Below are 16,497 nucleotides of genomic sequence, written 5' to 3'. Positions count from 1 at the left end.
GACATATGGCGGGTAGTAAACTCTCTTGCCCGAGAATATACTTTCTATTCACACGCTCATAATTCGTACTCAAGGATTGATTACTTTCTTTTTTCACAATGTACAGTTGAGAATGTGATAGAGTGCAACATCCATAATATTATAATCTCAGATCATGCCCCCATGTCAGTGCGCTTAGCTCTCTCTGTAAACAATCACAAAAGTAAACAATGGAGATTTAACAACTCTTTGCTAAAAGATCAAGAGTTTGTATCTTTGATAAATGAGAGAATAACTGAATTTATAAATATTAATCTAAAATCTGTCCCTTCAATACAAATGGTGTGGGAAGCATTCAAAGCAACTTGCAGAGGGTGGATTATTAGCTATTCTACAGCCAGAAAGAAGAAAATGATAATGAAGAAAAACAACTTAATATTAGAACTTAAGGCTGTAGAAACACAACACATGCTTAACCCTGGAAATATACAACTGAAAAATACTATGTTGATTCTTAAGACAGAGTTGCAATCAATTATACATGAGGAGACAGCGTTTGCTCTTTTCAGACTCAGTAGGAAATATTTTGAATCAGGAGATAAAGCCGGTAAGATGCTAGCACTAAGATTAAAACAATTAGAAAATCGCCAATCAATACCATTTATATGTGATAGTACAGGTGCAGTTATTTATGAACAAACAGAAATTAATAAAGCTTTCAGTGATTTTTATAGTAAACTCTATCAGTCAGAAGGATCTAAAAAACAGGAAGACATGGATATATTTTTTAAGGACATATCCTTACCCACATTACAAGAGGTAGAAAGGGAGCATTTAGAGGGTCCTATCAGAGAATCAGAAATCATATCTGCCATGAACCTCCTTTCAACAGGGAAAGCACCAGGGAATGATGGATACACCTTAGAGTTTTACAAACAGTTTCAACACAGGCTAACCCCACTGCTTACACTAGTATTCAATGACATAATAGTTCATCAATCCATGCCTCAGAGTATGTGCCAGGCTACTATCTCTTTGTTACCTAAACCTGATAAAGATCACTCACAAATGGGTAATTATCGTCCCTTAAGTTTATTGAACAGCGATTATAAGCTATTTGCTAAGATCCTGGCCATGCGCATAGAGACAGTCATGCCTTCACTGATCCACCTTGATCAAGTAGGGTTTATTAAAGGCCGCCACGTTTCTAATAATATGAGGAGACTATTTCATGTCATGTCAAAAGCAGGCAACCTACAACAACCAGCGGTAGCTTTATCCTTGGATGCTGAGAAAGCTTTCGACAGAATAGAATGGCACTATCTGTTTTATGTTCTTACCAGATTCGGTTTTGGACCCACGGTCATACATTGGGTGATGGCGCTCTACAACAAACCACTAGCTTCAATTAAAACAAATGGCATTATATCTCAACCGTTTCAGCTATTCAGGTCCACCCGACAGGGTTGTCCGGTTTCTCCATCACTCTTCATCCTCGCCCTCGAACCGCTGGCATGTGCCATACGAGCAGAGGAGAAAATCACGGGCATCAATATTGGGGGGCATGACTTTAAAGCTAATCTGTATGCAGATGATGTACTATTAACACTAACACAACCCTGTCAATCAATCCCACAGGTGATGAAGCTGATTAAAGCATTTGGGGAGTTTTCAGGATATAAGGTGAACTTTAATAAGAGTGAAGCTATTCCTCTGAATAACCTGACCCATCCTTCACATATTGGTTCTGCCCCCTTACAGTGGAGATCACAAGGTATGAGATACCTCGGAATAAACATCCGGACACCTATAGATACGATTTTTGATTCTAATGGTCCACACCTCTTGAAGACAATTAGGGAGGATATTAAGAGATGGACAGTGTTACCCATTTCATTATGGGGTAGAGCAGAGATAATAAAAATGTATATTTTACCTAGAATATCATTTCTAATATCAGCTGTTCCACTCAAATTCCCCTCGTATTGGTTTAAAGAGATAAATAAGCTATTTACAGGTTTCTTATGGAGGGAGAAGACACCTAGAATCAGCTACAAGAAATTGATGAGACCAAGAAATAGCGGTGGACTTAGTATTCCGGATGTTTACTCATACTATCTCTCTTATAATGCCAGATTCCCCTTGTCATGGGGTTACATATGCAAGACCGAAATAGGCAGTTGGAAATGGATTGAGGAGAATATTTTATCAGAACTTAGTAAGACGGTATCCTTGGTATCATTATGGTTTCACCCCAAACCTAACTTTAAAATGGATAACCCGATAATAAGATTTTCATGTGAGATAATCAAAACCCTACAGAAACGGCTAGCCTTCAAAGGGATCTCTTTACCTTCATGCCCCATATGGTCTAACCCCCTGTTAATGGCTGGGGGCAGCACACTAGTAAATACTTCATGGCAGGGTAAAGGAATAAATCAACTAGGACAGATTGTGAAGGATGGAGAGACGATACCTTTTAATGAATTGAAAGATCTGTATAATTTAAGAGATAGTGAATTCATGTTGTACTTTCAGTTGAGATCTGTAGTAAGATCAGTATCCATGAAAAATAGAGATATGGGGATACATAAGGATTTGGATGACAGACTAAGAAGGATCGCTTCAGAAAGGAGGTCAGTATCTAAGATCTATAGGTTACTCTCACTTAGCTCATCAGATGGCCTGGCCTCCATTAAACAGCAGTGGGAGAGGGATTTGAAGGTCTCCTTGACTGATCCACAATGGGAGACTGTTTTAAAAAATACAACAACATCATCAAAATGTGTAAGATATAAAATGATACAATTAAAGGTAGTTCATCGAGCTTATATTACACCATGTAAAATTAAAAAAATGGATCAAGCCATCTCAGATTTGTGCTGGCATGGATGTGGGGAGGTAGGAACACTCATCCACATGTTGTGGCATTGCCCCACAGTGAAGAGTTTTTGGCACAAGGTCATTTTAAGACTATCCTCTATTCTCAGTGTTAAGATACCCTTATGTCCAAAAGTCTGCCTCTTGGGCATAGGGGTAGTTGGTATACAATCAGCACTTACGCAACGCATCATTACACTAGCACATATGTCAGTTAAGCGTACTATCATGATGAACTGGAAGATCCAAAAGCCAAATTGTTTCTGCATGGACACCTGGATGAGGGATTTCATGGACCTATTGACAATGGAACGAGCAGCCTCAACGCTCGCTGAACATGACCATGGAGAGGACGGTCCCTGGATCTATATAAGGACATATTTGGAGAATACTTATGACTGAAAGCAGGAGTGTTTGATCTGCACCCCCCCCACCCCCCCCCATTTTGTTAGTATGTTTTGTCTGTATTGTACCGTTTGTGAGTTTTGTTTTGTCTGTATTGTACTGTATTGTATTGTTTATTGTTTGTGAGTTTAGTTTTGTCTGTATGGTACTGTATTTATGTTGAGCTGTTTTGTGTTTCAAACTATTAATAAAAAAAAAAAAAAAAAAAAAAAAAATTTTTTTGTATCATTCATTCCATAAGAATGTAGAATACACATTTACAGATTTTTTTTTAATATGGTCCATTTGCATGTTCTTGGTATCTGATTCTAGGGACATCTATGAATCTCAGGGAATGTATTCCCAGTGTCAGAAATACTGTGGGCTAGATCCACAAAGAATGGATTGCACAGTGCAAGTTGCACCCTTACTTACAATTCATTATGAATTGAAAATGGGGGACCCTGATGTAAACAAGACGAAAGTCTTTCTCTGATCTGCATCCCCTTAACAATTGTGTGTATTGAGCCGTACTGTATTGTACCCATTCTGCAATCTGTTAATAACATTTTCATTCAATCACTCAATCTGCGCTGTGATTGATTGAATGAAAAATTTTATTGTGAGTAAATTGTAATGAACCAAATGAGAATATCAATATTTCTTTTGTTATCTTTGACTGTGAATAACACCATGCTCAAATTGACCAGACCTGAAAAATCTAAGCAAATTAATAGATGGAAGATGATTAAACAGAAGGTTTTGTAGATACAGTACTGAATTCTGCCATCCGGACACATGCAATTTTGAAATATGATTATAGAATATAGAATATCAGGCATAAAACGGTTATGCGATTAAAATGCGATTAATTAGATTAATTAATTACAGATCCTGTAATTAATTAGATTAATTTTTTTAATCGCCTGACAGCACTAATTGTAATTGGAAAATGATGATTTTTCCTCTGTGGATTTTGGCGGAGTACCAACAGCGGAACCAAGGACGCTGGAGGAGAGAGCGATTAGCGCAACTGCAACGAAAGAGACACGGCCAAAAAGGGTTATCAATAGACCTCAGAGGTTTCAGTGAGGATAACTGGTAGAATTGCAGCTAAGAGGAAATAGACCTCAGAAGGTCTTTTGCGAAGGAGAAATTCAGTGTTTATATGTTTATGGTTTAAGTCTCCTTCGTGTTTATTAGAACTGTTAGTCTTATATTGGTGTGAGGTAATAATCTTTTCTTGCAGAGTCCATTACACAAAATAGACATTTGGTTAATTACATGGATAAAATAGTCTAAACAAAAAAGCTGTTATTGAAAGAGTGTTTCCTTGTAAAAACAGGAACAGCTTTCTTAGTCTGAAGTCATGATAATAACTGATAAATGTGTATAACTGTGCAAGAAGAAGAGGTAAGTGAAATTTTGGATTTTTTAAATTTTTGGAATTTTTTTAATAATTGTTTATGTTTTATGGTAATTATAATCATTTTGATTTTGAAATTTACTGGTTACATAATGAGGGTAGACCCCTCAGAGAAGGGATTGTCGTAAATTAAATTGATCAAAATGACCCGTATAAGCATTACAGGAGGGATCAAAATCATCTAGACTTCCGGTTTAGCTTTAGAATGGAGTAGGTCGCATGTGACACAGCTGCTCACCCGTTATTTTTTTTTCCGTTTTAAAAACATATTTATATACCATTAATGCGTTTAAAACTTGACGCATATATCAACTGAGACTATCAACTAACTATATTGACCAAAAGAATCGAGATGTCACCAAAGAAAGACCCAAAGAAAGACCCAAAACCAGTCGAAGAGGTCCCGCCGCGGGACCCAGGATTCGTACAGCGGACAGCAGAAAATATTGACTTGACAGAGGCCGCTTCAAGTTCATCCCCATCAAACACCTCCGCAGATACCGAACATATCATCCGGAAAATGGAGGAAATGGGGAAGACAATAATGAAGGAAATGATCCACCAATCACAACTGTCGGAGAAGATAATAACTCAAAAAGTAGATGCTATTAAAGAATCTATTGAAGGCAAAATTGATGCGCTGAGAGCGGACGCCGACGCACAGAATAAACGCACCGAGGTTCTGGAGAAAGTAGTGGAAGCCCACGAAATCAATTTCACTCGCATCTACAAGGAAGTAGAGGCTAACACAGTTAACCTAACTGCTGAGATGAAGGGGAACTACAATGAAATCAAGACGGAGCTCAGCGAAATAACGTTGGAGCTCACGCGAATCAATAAAGAACAGAAAGCCAAAATATTCGAGATGGAATATCAAAAACGCAGGCTGAATATTCGTATTGTCGGTCTGGACGAATCAGTGAGATGTGAAAACCCTGAAGAGTTTGCCACAGAATTACAGAAAATCTTGGGAACAGGAATCCTTCCTAAAATACCGGAGGTGGATGAGTGCTTCAGATTGGGTCCCCGCTCCATTGGCAATAACGCTAAGCCCAGAGTGATATTAGTTATACTGCGCCAAGTCAGAATAAAAGAAATGATTATGCGTGAAACTCGCAGGATGAAAGGCAATCTGAAACACATGGAGGTACCAATACACTGCTTTGAAGATTATTGTCGTGATGTAGTGGAACTGCGTGCCAAGTTCAAGACGGTGATGTCTCAACTATACCTGGGGAAATACAGACCCCTACTAATATACCCTGCAATACTTCGCGTCGTCGACAAACAAGGAGCAAAGGTTCTCCTCAACTCGCCTGAAGATGCAGCCAAATTCCTGTCTGAACAGGAGCAGAATAGTGTATAAATGGCCTTTTAAATCTCAGTTATGCAAGGTCACCATATAGTACAACCTTTAATAACCGAGGATTTGGGACAGAGAGACCTACGTGCTCAGAGTTTTTGAATGCTTTCCCCGACGTGTATATTATTGCGGACATATTGGATTTAAGATTGGAACACTCCAGAACATACTGGAACATTCAGACAATGTAAAAATGACATATTGGAATAATCTAGAACATCGAAGCATTCTTTGATATATGGAACATTCTGGAATATCAGCAATACGTGGTCATTCATTCTACCAGAAGCCCCTCGGGGGAATAATCAACAGCTATCTAGATGCAGAACCACAGAGCCATCATAGCCGGCCGGCTGAAAGATCACTCTACACAACGATCATCGCCCACCCCGGTCGGGGGAAATGCTGCATATACGTATTTAAAAATTGTTTTTTATTAATGGGAAATAATTTCACTACTTCTCCAATTAATACTTTAGATGTTTAAGCATAGCAATGCTCTTTTAAGATCTAAGTTAATGTTCTCTTCCTTTTACTTGTTTTTTTTTTTTTTTTTTTTTTTTTCATCCGCTCTCTCTGATTTATTGAGGCTCTCTCTTCAGTTCAATACCAGGGGAGGAAATTAGGCCACTTTACTCGCCAATTGCGAGTATTTTTTACGTTTGGCGAGTAATTCATGAAGAGCACTCGCCAGTCTGGCGAGTACTAGTAATTACAAAACAAAACAAAAAAATCATTCTGCAATCTGCTGATTCGCTCACTGACACAAACCGAACTCTGACTCCCCCCTTGATTCCTCCCATTTGTGCCACATAATAATCAGACCATAACCAATGAACATCATCGTTGTACAGATGCGCTCTAAGCTCCTCCAATGAACACTCGTTTTCTAGAAGATGCCGCCCATCTAGGGGAAGTGGACAGACCACTGCGCGCAGACTCCTGCCACCGGCAGCCGGCTTGACAACGTAGACAAACTTACAAAAACACATGAGTGGATGAAAATAATTGCATGTAGAGTCGTCGCTTTCGGATATCGGTGCGGTCTGACATGGGGGCGAACAACAGCACGCGACGCGTCTCCTTCGAGTCGGATGAGAATGACAAGTCAACCGGCATTAGCCGGCTAGCTACCTAGCATGTAACAAGCTACCATAACGCGCGTTCAACATAGTGGACGACGATACTGAGCGGCTTTGCTTAAATGCAGCCGAGTGACATTTTATTATTACCGGGTTTCCCAGCATATCACCACTCGCCCATATGCCCTTCACAACGGTGATGTTGTCATATTTGGCATTCAGAACACACCTGCTGAACCCCTAGCGTTGTCGATTCGGTTCCAATGTATTGTCATCTTACAGCACAAGTACAGTACAACCAGAATACATTTGGCATACAACCAGAGTGCAAATGTAACAAGTCAAGTTCAAGTTGTTTTATTTAGCTATTACATTACAGTGAAATGCTTGGTTCTTTCACTGCCCAACCCAGTATTGATTGATTGATTGAAAAGTTTATTAACAGATTGCAGAATGGGTACAATACAGTACAGCTCAATACACACAATTGTTAAGGGGATGCAGACCAGAGAAGGACTTTAGTCTTGTTTACATCAGGGTCCCCCATTTCAGTCCTGTTTGCTTAATGCCTTGTCCACTTCCTCCACACTCCAATATGTTATGATGAATTGAAAATGGGGGACCCTGATGTAAACAAGACGAAAGTCTTTCTCTGGTCTGCATCCCCTTAACAATTGTATGTATTGAACTGTACTGTACCCATTCTGCAATCTGTTAATAAACTTTTCAATCAATCCCTTCAACCCTGCTCCTGTCAAACCTGCTCTTTCCATTCCCTCCATCATGTCCCCCCTTTCTGATGAATATTTCCTGCACTTAAGAGTCAGACACACATTCCTAGTAGTTGAGCTGTGATGAATGAAAACTTTATTTAACAGATTGCAGAATGGGTACAGTACGGCTCAATACATGCAATTGTTAAGGGGATGCAGACCAGAGAAAGACTTTCGTCTTGTTTACATCAGGGTCCCCCATTTTCAATTCATCATTCAGTATAACCTAGACCAGCCCAACCCAGCATCTTTCACTGCCCAGTTCAGCCCAACCCAGTCCAGAATAGTTCCCTCTTTCATGTTAATATGTGATTTAATGATGTAATATTTTGAAGAGTAGAGACAGTGTGATTAATTTACTATGATTGAAAATCAATTTAGACGAAGACGTACAAAGAAGTAATTATCACAATTAGCGATTTTTTTTGTCTGGTAAAAAATCTATTTGGCTGGTAAAAAAAATCAGATACCCGCCAGTTGGCTGGTAAGCCAAAAAGTTAGTTTCCTCCCCTGTTCAATACCTTCATATTATTCATGGGTTACTATAAATTACTATAAATTACAAGTTCATATAAAATGTAAGTGATTAAGGCATGACAATTGAAGCTTATTTTTGGTCTTTATTTTTAGTTTATCTCATTTAAATTTTTATTTATTTATTTTTTACGGGTAAGTGGCCAAGCCACAGTCGACATTCTACTTATGGTAGAATTTAGAGTGTTAGATCCTATGGTATACATAGGAATGTTAAGGATAATTGGATCATTCTGGGATATCCGGTGGTGCAAGGGAGAGAGTCATACGCAAAGGTTGTGTTCATGGAACACAATCCTGTACGACTCTCGGTGGGAGGGAAGGGTAGGGGATTTTTATTTGTATATATGTATGTTTTTAAGCTCGGCTCTCAACGGGACCTCACTAGTGGGATGTATATCTATTATTGCCTCGCACTCTAGAAGCATTACCAAAAATTACAATGCAACATGTATAGACTATGGCTAGTTTGAATATAATGATATGGAACACCGGGGGAATAAATAACCAACTCAAACGCAAAAGCGTGCTCACACTGATGAAAAAAGAACATGTGGACATTGCTCTGCTAAGCGAAACACACATTCTAGGGAAGGACATAGGTAAATTAGCGGACAACATATACCATAATATCAGTCACTCCTCTATTGGTACGAGAACTCGGGGTGTAGCAATAGTCGTTAAACGTAAGTTGAATATTGTACTAAAGGGAGTATGGTCTGATGTAGAAGGTCGGATAACTATAGCTAAGATTGAACATAAGAACAGGAAAATAGCGTTGATAGCGGTATACGCCCCAAATTTGTACGAAGAAGATTTCTTCACTACACTAACCAATGCAATGTTAGACATTCCCGATTACTCATTTATAATAGGAGCGGATTTTAATGCCATCTGGAACCCAAGGATAGACAAATCTTACCTCGCCTTTTCCAGCGAACAAAAGAATTCATCGAAGGCATTAAAGGATTGGTCAAAGATTACAGGTGTAAAGGACTTATGGCGGTTACTTAATCCCACGACCCGAAAGTACTCTTGTCGATCTGCGAGACATAAGACACTATCCAGAATAGATTATGTCTTTGCATCACAGAGACTATTTGATAATTATGAAGTGGAAATGATACCCAACGCACTATCAGATCACTGTTATTTACTCCTTAAAGGTACATTTGGTATACTATCCTCCCGAGCCCCAAGATGGCGATTTAACTCGTTGCTGCTTAACAACAAGGAATTCATTACACAACTCAAAGAAGCTCTTATAGTATTCCAACGGGAGAATGCAAACTCGGTGCAAGACCGCAGAATAATATGGATGTCGGTAAAGGGAATGATCAAAGACTTCACGGATAGCTTTTCCTTCAAAATGCGCAAGAATCAAAGCACAAAACTGGATGAGCTGGAAACGCTTTACTCAACGTTATTTAATTCTCTGAAATACAACAACTCAACTCGACTAGAAAATCAAGTTAACGTACTAAAAATAGAGATCAATGACATATACAGACAACAATCGGAAATACAAATACGCAACACAAGACAACAGCAGTACTCCCATGGTTCCAAACCCAGCCACCTATTAGCCATGCGATTAAGAATTAATGCAACATTTGCAGATATAACTACCATTAGAGCACAACAAGTACTTGTAACAGATCCTGTAAAAATAAACGATACATTCAAAGTATTCTACTCCGATTTATATAAATCAGAAATGACCTTCGATCAAAACAAAATGGACACATTTCTTAATCAAATTATTCTCCCTAAACTTTCAGAGGATGATGCTAAACAGTTAGAAATACCGATCACACTAGAGGAACTCAAGAAGGCCATAACCGCAATGAAAAGTGGTAAGGCTCCAGGAAGAGACGGTTTCCCATCAGAAATGTACCTTTCTTGTTGGGACATAATTGGCCCCTTATTACTAAATATGATCTTATACTCAGTCAAGGAGGGGAACTTCCATAAAATTGACAATATTGCACTCATAACAGTCCTCCTTAAAAAAGACAAAGACCCCAACGAGTGCGGTAGTTATAGACCTGTAAGCCTCCTCGGAACAGATATCAAACTGTACTCTAAGGTATTAGCCATCAGATTACAAAAGCATATGACGTCTTTAGTTCACCCGGACCAAACTGGCTTCATAGGAGGCCGCCTGATCACTGAGAACATAAGACGTATACTGCACGTACTTGATGCCGACAAGGAGGACACCATACCTAAGGCGATGCTGTCCCTGGATGCTATGAAGGCCTTTGACAGGCTGGAATGGTCGTATCTGTGGGCAGTGCTAGAAAGGATGGGGTTAGGAAAAGGATTCATCGATATGATTAAAGTATTATACAAAGACCCATCGGCCATGATTACAACAGGCACAATCATCTCTGAAATATTTCCGGTATCACGCTCTGCCAGACAGGGTTGTCCTCTTAGTCCCGGACTGTTCAATCTATCATTAGAGCCTTTAGCACAATATATAAGACAATCCCAATCCATAGAACCTATCGTAATCAAGGGCACACAACAAAAAATTTGTTTATATGCGGACGATGTAATATTATTCATGAAAAACCCCAACACCACATTGCCTCATCTGCTCAAGTTGATTGAGGACTTTGGTGATTTATCGGGATTTAAGATAAATTGGCCGAAGTCGGCTTTCCTTCCACTTAACACCCCTGCAAAAAAAGATACAACCCTCCCAAGACAGATACCGATGGTAAAACATTTCAGATGCTTGGGAGTGGAAATATTCCCTACCATAAGACAAACGGTGAAGCACAACTACACAAAAATCCAAAACAAAATCAAAGACGACCTTGATAGATGGGCAAAACTTAAGAACACAGTACAAGCACGGATATCAATAGTTAAGATGGATGTACTACCTAAAATCAACTTCTTCTGTTCAATGCTACCGTTACCCCCTCCAGAGGGTTACTGGAAAAGATTACACTCCTCCACATACAAATTTATTTGGAATAACAAACCACCACGTATAAAAAGATCCACCGCACAGAGAAATAAAGCAGATGGTGGCATGGCATTTCCAGATTTTTTCCTATATTTTAAGGCGTACTCAATAAGTCCATTGACAACATGGTTTGACTCCCAAGCATTAGCATCTTGGAGAAAAATAGAAGAAAACATAGTAGCCCCACATAGACTGAAGGACATAGCATACACTAAACTACCAATCAAGCACTGTGAACGAAAATGTTGCCCCATAATTACTCATGCGATCCGGATATGGCGTGAATCACAAAAAAAAAATCCTAACCCACAAGAATGGCACAATCATACTCCCTTATTCAATAACAATGCTCTCTTAATTGGAAAACGACCTATAAGATTCCCTATATGGGAAGAGCAAGGCATACACTCATTAGGGGATGTTTTTAACAAACAGGGTTTTTGTAGTGATAAAGAAATACGCAAAAAATTTTATCTCACCAAGTCCACATGGCTTTTTCACAAACAGTTAGAGCTATGTTTGAAGTCTCACGGTGTTCCATTAGACAGACCAATTGAACACCACAGATACCACAAATTCTTCTACTCAAGAGAGACATCGAGAGGTTTTGTTTCAGAATTTTATCATCAATTACTAACGTCCTCGTATGAAACCCTCCAACTTGACTCTGTCTGGAGGAGGGATATACCAGACCTGGAAAATGACTTTGATTGGCAAGGAGCCTGGGCAAATGTCCGACTTACATCAAGGAACCCGGATCATCAACAAATCAATCTTAACTATATTCACAGGACATACTTGACTCCTATAAGACTGTGCCGAATGGGGCTCAAACAAGATTCCAAATGCACCCAATGTACAAATGGGGACGAAGGGACATTTATGCACATGTATTGGGACTGCTCACCAGTTAAGGCATTCTGGAAAGATGTGACCCAACAAATATCAAAACTCGTATCTTGGAATATACCTGTACACCCCTCGGTATTGCTGTTGAATGATGTTTTTGAGTTTGCAGTGAATCCACAGCTAAAGAGATTGGTTTTATCGGGTATCACAGTAGCCAAAAAGCTGATCGCATCACGCTGGTTTCAACCGGAAAAAATGTGCCGTAAAGTTTGGTTTCTTACATATCTCGATGTAATTTACCATGAAATATCTACAGCAAGAATTCTGGGTCTCAATGAATCCAAAATGTCAATGTGGTTAGAAGTGGTGGAGAGAATAAAAGCTAGCTTATAATGGTAGTGTCTGGTTAGGTGCGAGGGATAGTGGAGGTACTTCTCAAGGTGGGGTCCGGGAGGGGGGGGTTCGAGCTGAGCATATGTGTGTAGGTTTTTTTTTTTTAGATAACAGGTATTATGGGTATATCTTATATAAAACAACTAACCAAAAGGTGATCTCATTGGATGTGCCCTGACAATTAATGCTTGTATATCTTATCGTGTGTTGTCATGTTTGTTTATATGTTTGTTTAAAAAAGAATAAAAAAATAAAATACAAAAAAATCATCTAGCGGTTTCTGGAAAAGGCCATAGGAGAATTCAGTCAAAGGCTAACAGTGCAACCTTTCACCCTTCACCTAGCAGCTATAGGAAAAAGCCCAGAGTACCATAAAAATAAGAACAGATCAAATGGCAAACAAATGAAACCTCTTTCCCCACACAACAAAGTGGGATGGAGGGCCCAATACTTAACTTTAAGTCAGGCCTGAAGGCCGGCACCAGAGTTCTGTTTACTTTAGCTAAGCAGTCCAAACAGACCTTTCTGGAATACCCACTGTTAGGTTGAGTGGGTACTATATTTCCATCTGTATGAGGGTCGAATTCAGGGACACTTGGGTAAATCATTCGAAAAGGAAACTAGTTCACATCCCCTCTGTAAGGTCACCTGGTAACGAGCCGAAAATAGTCATGTCACTTCCTTATTGGTCAGGGAACCCAGTTCTTTCGTGTTAAGCCAATTAGAACAGGTACAGGAGTCTCCGTTCTGTGACATCACGGGGCAGAGACTCGACCACTGGGCGGGGTTTGGGTGATTCCTATATTTACCACAGATCTGAGACATGAAAAAAAGAACACACGGAGACCAGCAGACCACGTCGACGCACGGAGAGCATCATCTTGAGACGACCCCCAAAACCTACGCTGAAAACCTATCCAATCAAGACGTGCTGCAGATGCTGATTAGACATAGAAAAGTTGACAAGAACTTTAAGCTGTTTGGATCTTCCAATAAACGACGGCCAGACTGTCTTTGTACCTTTAGCGCCTGGCTCCGACTCCAAATCATTTATAAGACAATTGAACAGAACGTGTGAGTACAACAGCAGAGATACTATAGAGATCCACTATACGATCCTAAGACTTTAGTAGATAGATTCATTGAAAATACACGTCACAGGTTTGTGTACTCGCGTCTAAATCTTCTGATTTCCGATGCAATGTGCAGCGATTTTTATAAGCTCATATTTGGCTAATAACACTTAAAATCATTGCTAAACAAACATAGTGCTGAAAATATACACTTTGACTGCTGTTTGATAGGGTTAGGGTCTTTACTCTTGGCTACATTTGATAAATCAAATCAAATGTATTTGTAAGGCCCGACAACACACATACGTGTAATGAAACACAAATAAGTGCATGCAATAGCAACTGAACATTTTGAAAGATTGAAAATAGAGCTGATGGCGGATCCATTTGAGGTATGGGGGCGGCGTAGAGGGTCGCATCCTCCCGGTCATCATCACGGGACGTCCACCACTCCGGTCATCACCACGAGACAGAAACACAACATCACTTAACTCATTGACTGCGAGCTATTAGACGGGCCCGTCATAGCAATGCCACGCTTTAAAAGATAGGAGTGCGTCACCTTGTTTGTAGAGCTATAACTATATTCTATATTATAGCTATGGATATAATACTATGGCCTATTTGACATCACCTATCTATCGTTCAATATCTGAAAAAGAATAAATGTTTCCATCCATACGTTCCCGTGTTATACCGTGGTGAATATAAGTATGGCTATAGCGTGGTCTGGGGTAATTCCCGAAGGGCTGAGTAATAGCCTTATACGTCAATTCTTCTATAAATGTTGCCGTTTCTTGCCTGTACACGCTACTATTCCCAAATCAAATCTATGTCATAGGTATTATGTTTGATCGTGAATGCATGAAAGGGGGGGGGGGGGGGGGGGGGGAGTGGTTTTTTTATGCTTTGATCGTCACCAACGGCATACGTTGTGGAGTAACGTTACACATGTTGTGATCGGGGTGAAGACATGGTTGGATCAATGCAGGATTGATATCATATAGCCCTTACCTTCACTAGGATGTACCCCAAAAAGAATATTCCAATTATCTGATCGCGAGTCCCAGTATTGGTGTCGATTGTGTCGCCAACATAATCGACCACACATCATGAATCGGGAGCATTCGACACTTCTCAATCCGATCGTTATACCCGCTCCATTCGCCCGACAAAGAAAAGTGCGACCGGAGACATGACCGTTGCACAGGCCAAGATACAAGGTTTCAAAGGGTGCTCTATGGTAACACCAAGGTCCCTGGATGAATAATGAATAAAAATATTGAATAAAAGGGGCGCCCCAGTGGCGAACCACATAGCGCGCTCAGCCGCGACACGGCCGACCCGGGTTCGACTCCCGAATCCGTCGTTATTCGCCGAATGTCTTCCCCCCACTCTGTCTCCCATTCCTCCTCTGTCTCTCCCTACTGGACTGCCCAGTAGAAATAAAGTGATAAAAAAAAAAAAAAAAAAAAAATTGAATAAAAGAATAAACGACCAAAACCCCGAGATATCTCGGGTCTGGCAGCCAACGCATGTCGAGTTAACCCGACTTATCTCGGGTTTGGCAATTAATGTGTTAATACGGACTGTATTGACCTATTTGTGACGTGAAATAAATCTCGGCCCAACACCCCACCAGCCAGCCACCATCACATCTAACTAACACCCCACCAGCCAGCCACCACCACATCTAACACCCCACCTGCCAGCCACCACCCCATCTAACACACCCCATCCAGCCACCACCACCCCATCTAACACACCCCATTCAGCCACCACCACCCCATCTAACACACCCCATCCAGCCACCACCCCATCTAACACACCCCATCCAGCCACCACCCCACCTGCCAGCCACCACCCCATCTAACACCCCACCTGCCAGCCATCACCCCATCTAACAGCCCACCTGCCAGCCACCACCCCATCTAACTAACACCCCACCCCTTGCCAGACACCACCACAACTAACTAAATTTAGAGGTGGCACAAATGCATATATAAAGTCAATGGAAAGAACGGAGGCGAACAGATGCAGTTTCGCTCTAGGAGGTGGTGCAAACACCTAGAAATCCGCCAGGCGTGATGGAGCAATTGTGGGTACATCTTCACAATGAATAAGCAATATGATACTGAATAGGTTACATTTAGAAATAGTCTTGTTTTCGTAAATGTGATCAGTGCCATTGCCGAGGCCAAACGCACTAGCATGTCATCACGCCAGTTTTGCTAGTGTCACTCACAACTGCCAAACTGACGAGTACAGCGAGACGATATGAATCTTCACATACATACTTTAACACTTTGAGTGCCAGCGACGAGATTTCTCGTTAGTTCATGCCGACCGTTGAGTGCCAGCGACGAGATATCTCGCTTTTTTTTAAATTTATTAGCGATTTGAATTCATATTTCATCAATCTTCATCATAGTCTCACGTTAGTGCTGCAAACTCTCTCTTGAGCTCCATTTGGAAAATACCGCCCCCTATCGTCTCTCCCTGTGGTACTGCACCCCTTTGGAATGGATTGAATGAAACACATGGGGGAAACAAAATCCTGCTTCCTCATTTTACTTCTCGGGCAAGTCACCCGAGAGGATCGGATTCATTGCCGAGCCCCAAAACAGCGTGGAATACATATTTCCAGTACCCAGCGTTGGATCAATAAACGCGATCGATATTTGGAATGGCGATCAGGAATTGGAATAATCTTTTTGGAGAACATCTGATCTGAGGTAAGGAATCTATTTTACCAGTCTTAGGATAATCAGATCTTTT

General features: G+C 40.4%; 1 protein-coding gene across 1 annotated transcript in view; it reads right to left on the bottom strand.

The window, feature by feature from the left end:
- The window catches only part of tert (telomerase reverse transcriptase), a 155,036-nt gene that overhangs the window by 92,069 nt on the left and 46,470 nt on the right, over window positions 1–16,497 (bottom strand). The gene's annotated exons all lie outside the window — the stretch shown is intronic.

Source organism: Notolepis coatsorum, assembly GCF_963971535.1.
Source record: "Notolepis coatsorum genome assembly, chromosome: 4".
NCBI lineage: Eukaryota > Metazoa > Chordata > Actinopteri > Aulopiformes > Paralepididae > Notolepis > Notolepis coatsorum.
Note: the sequence above shows the minus strand (reverse complement) of the source record. Positions and strands in the feature narration are given on the sequence as shown.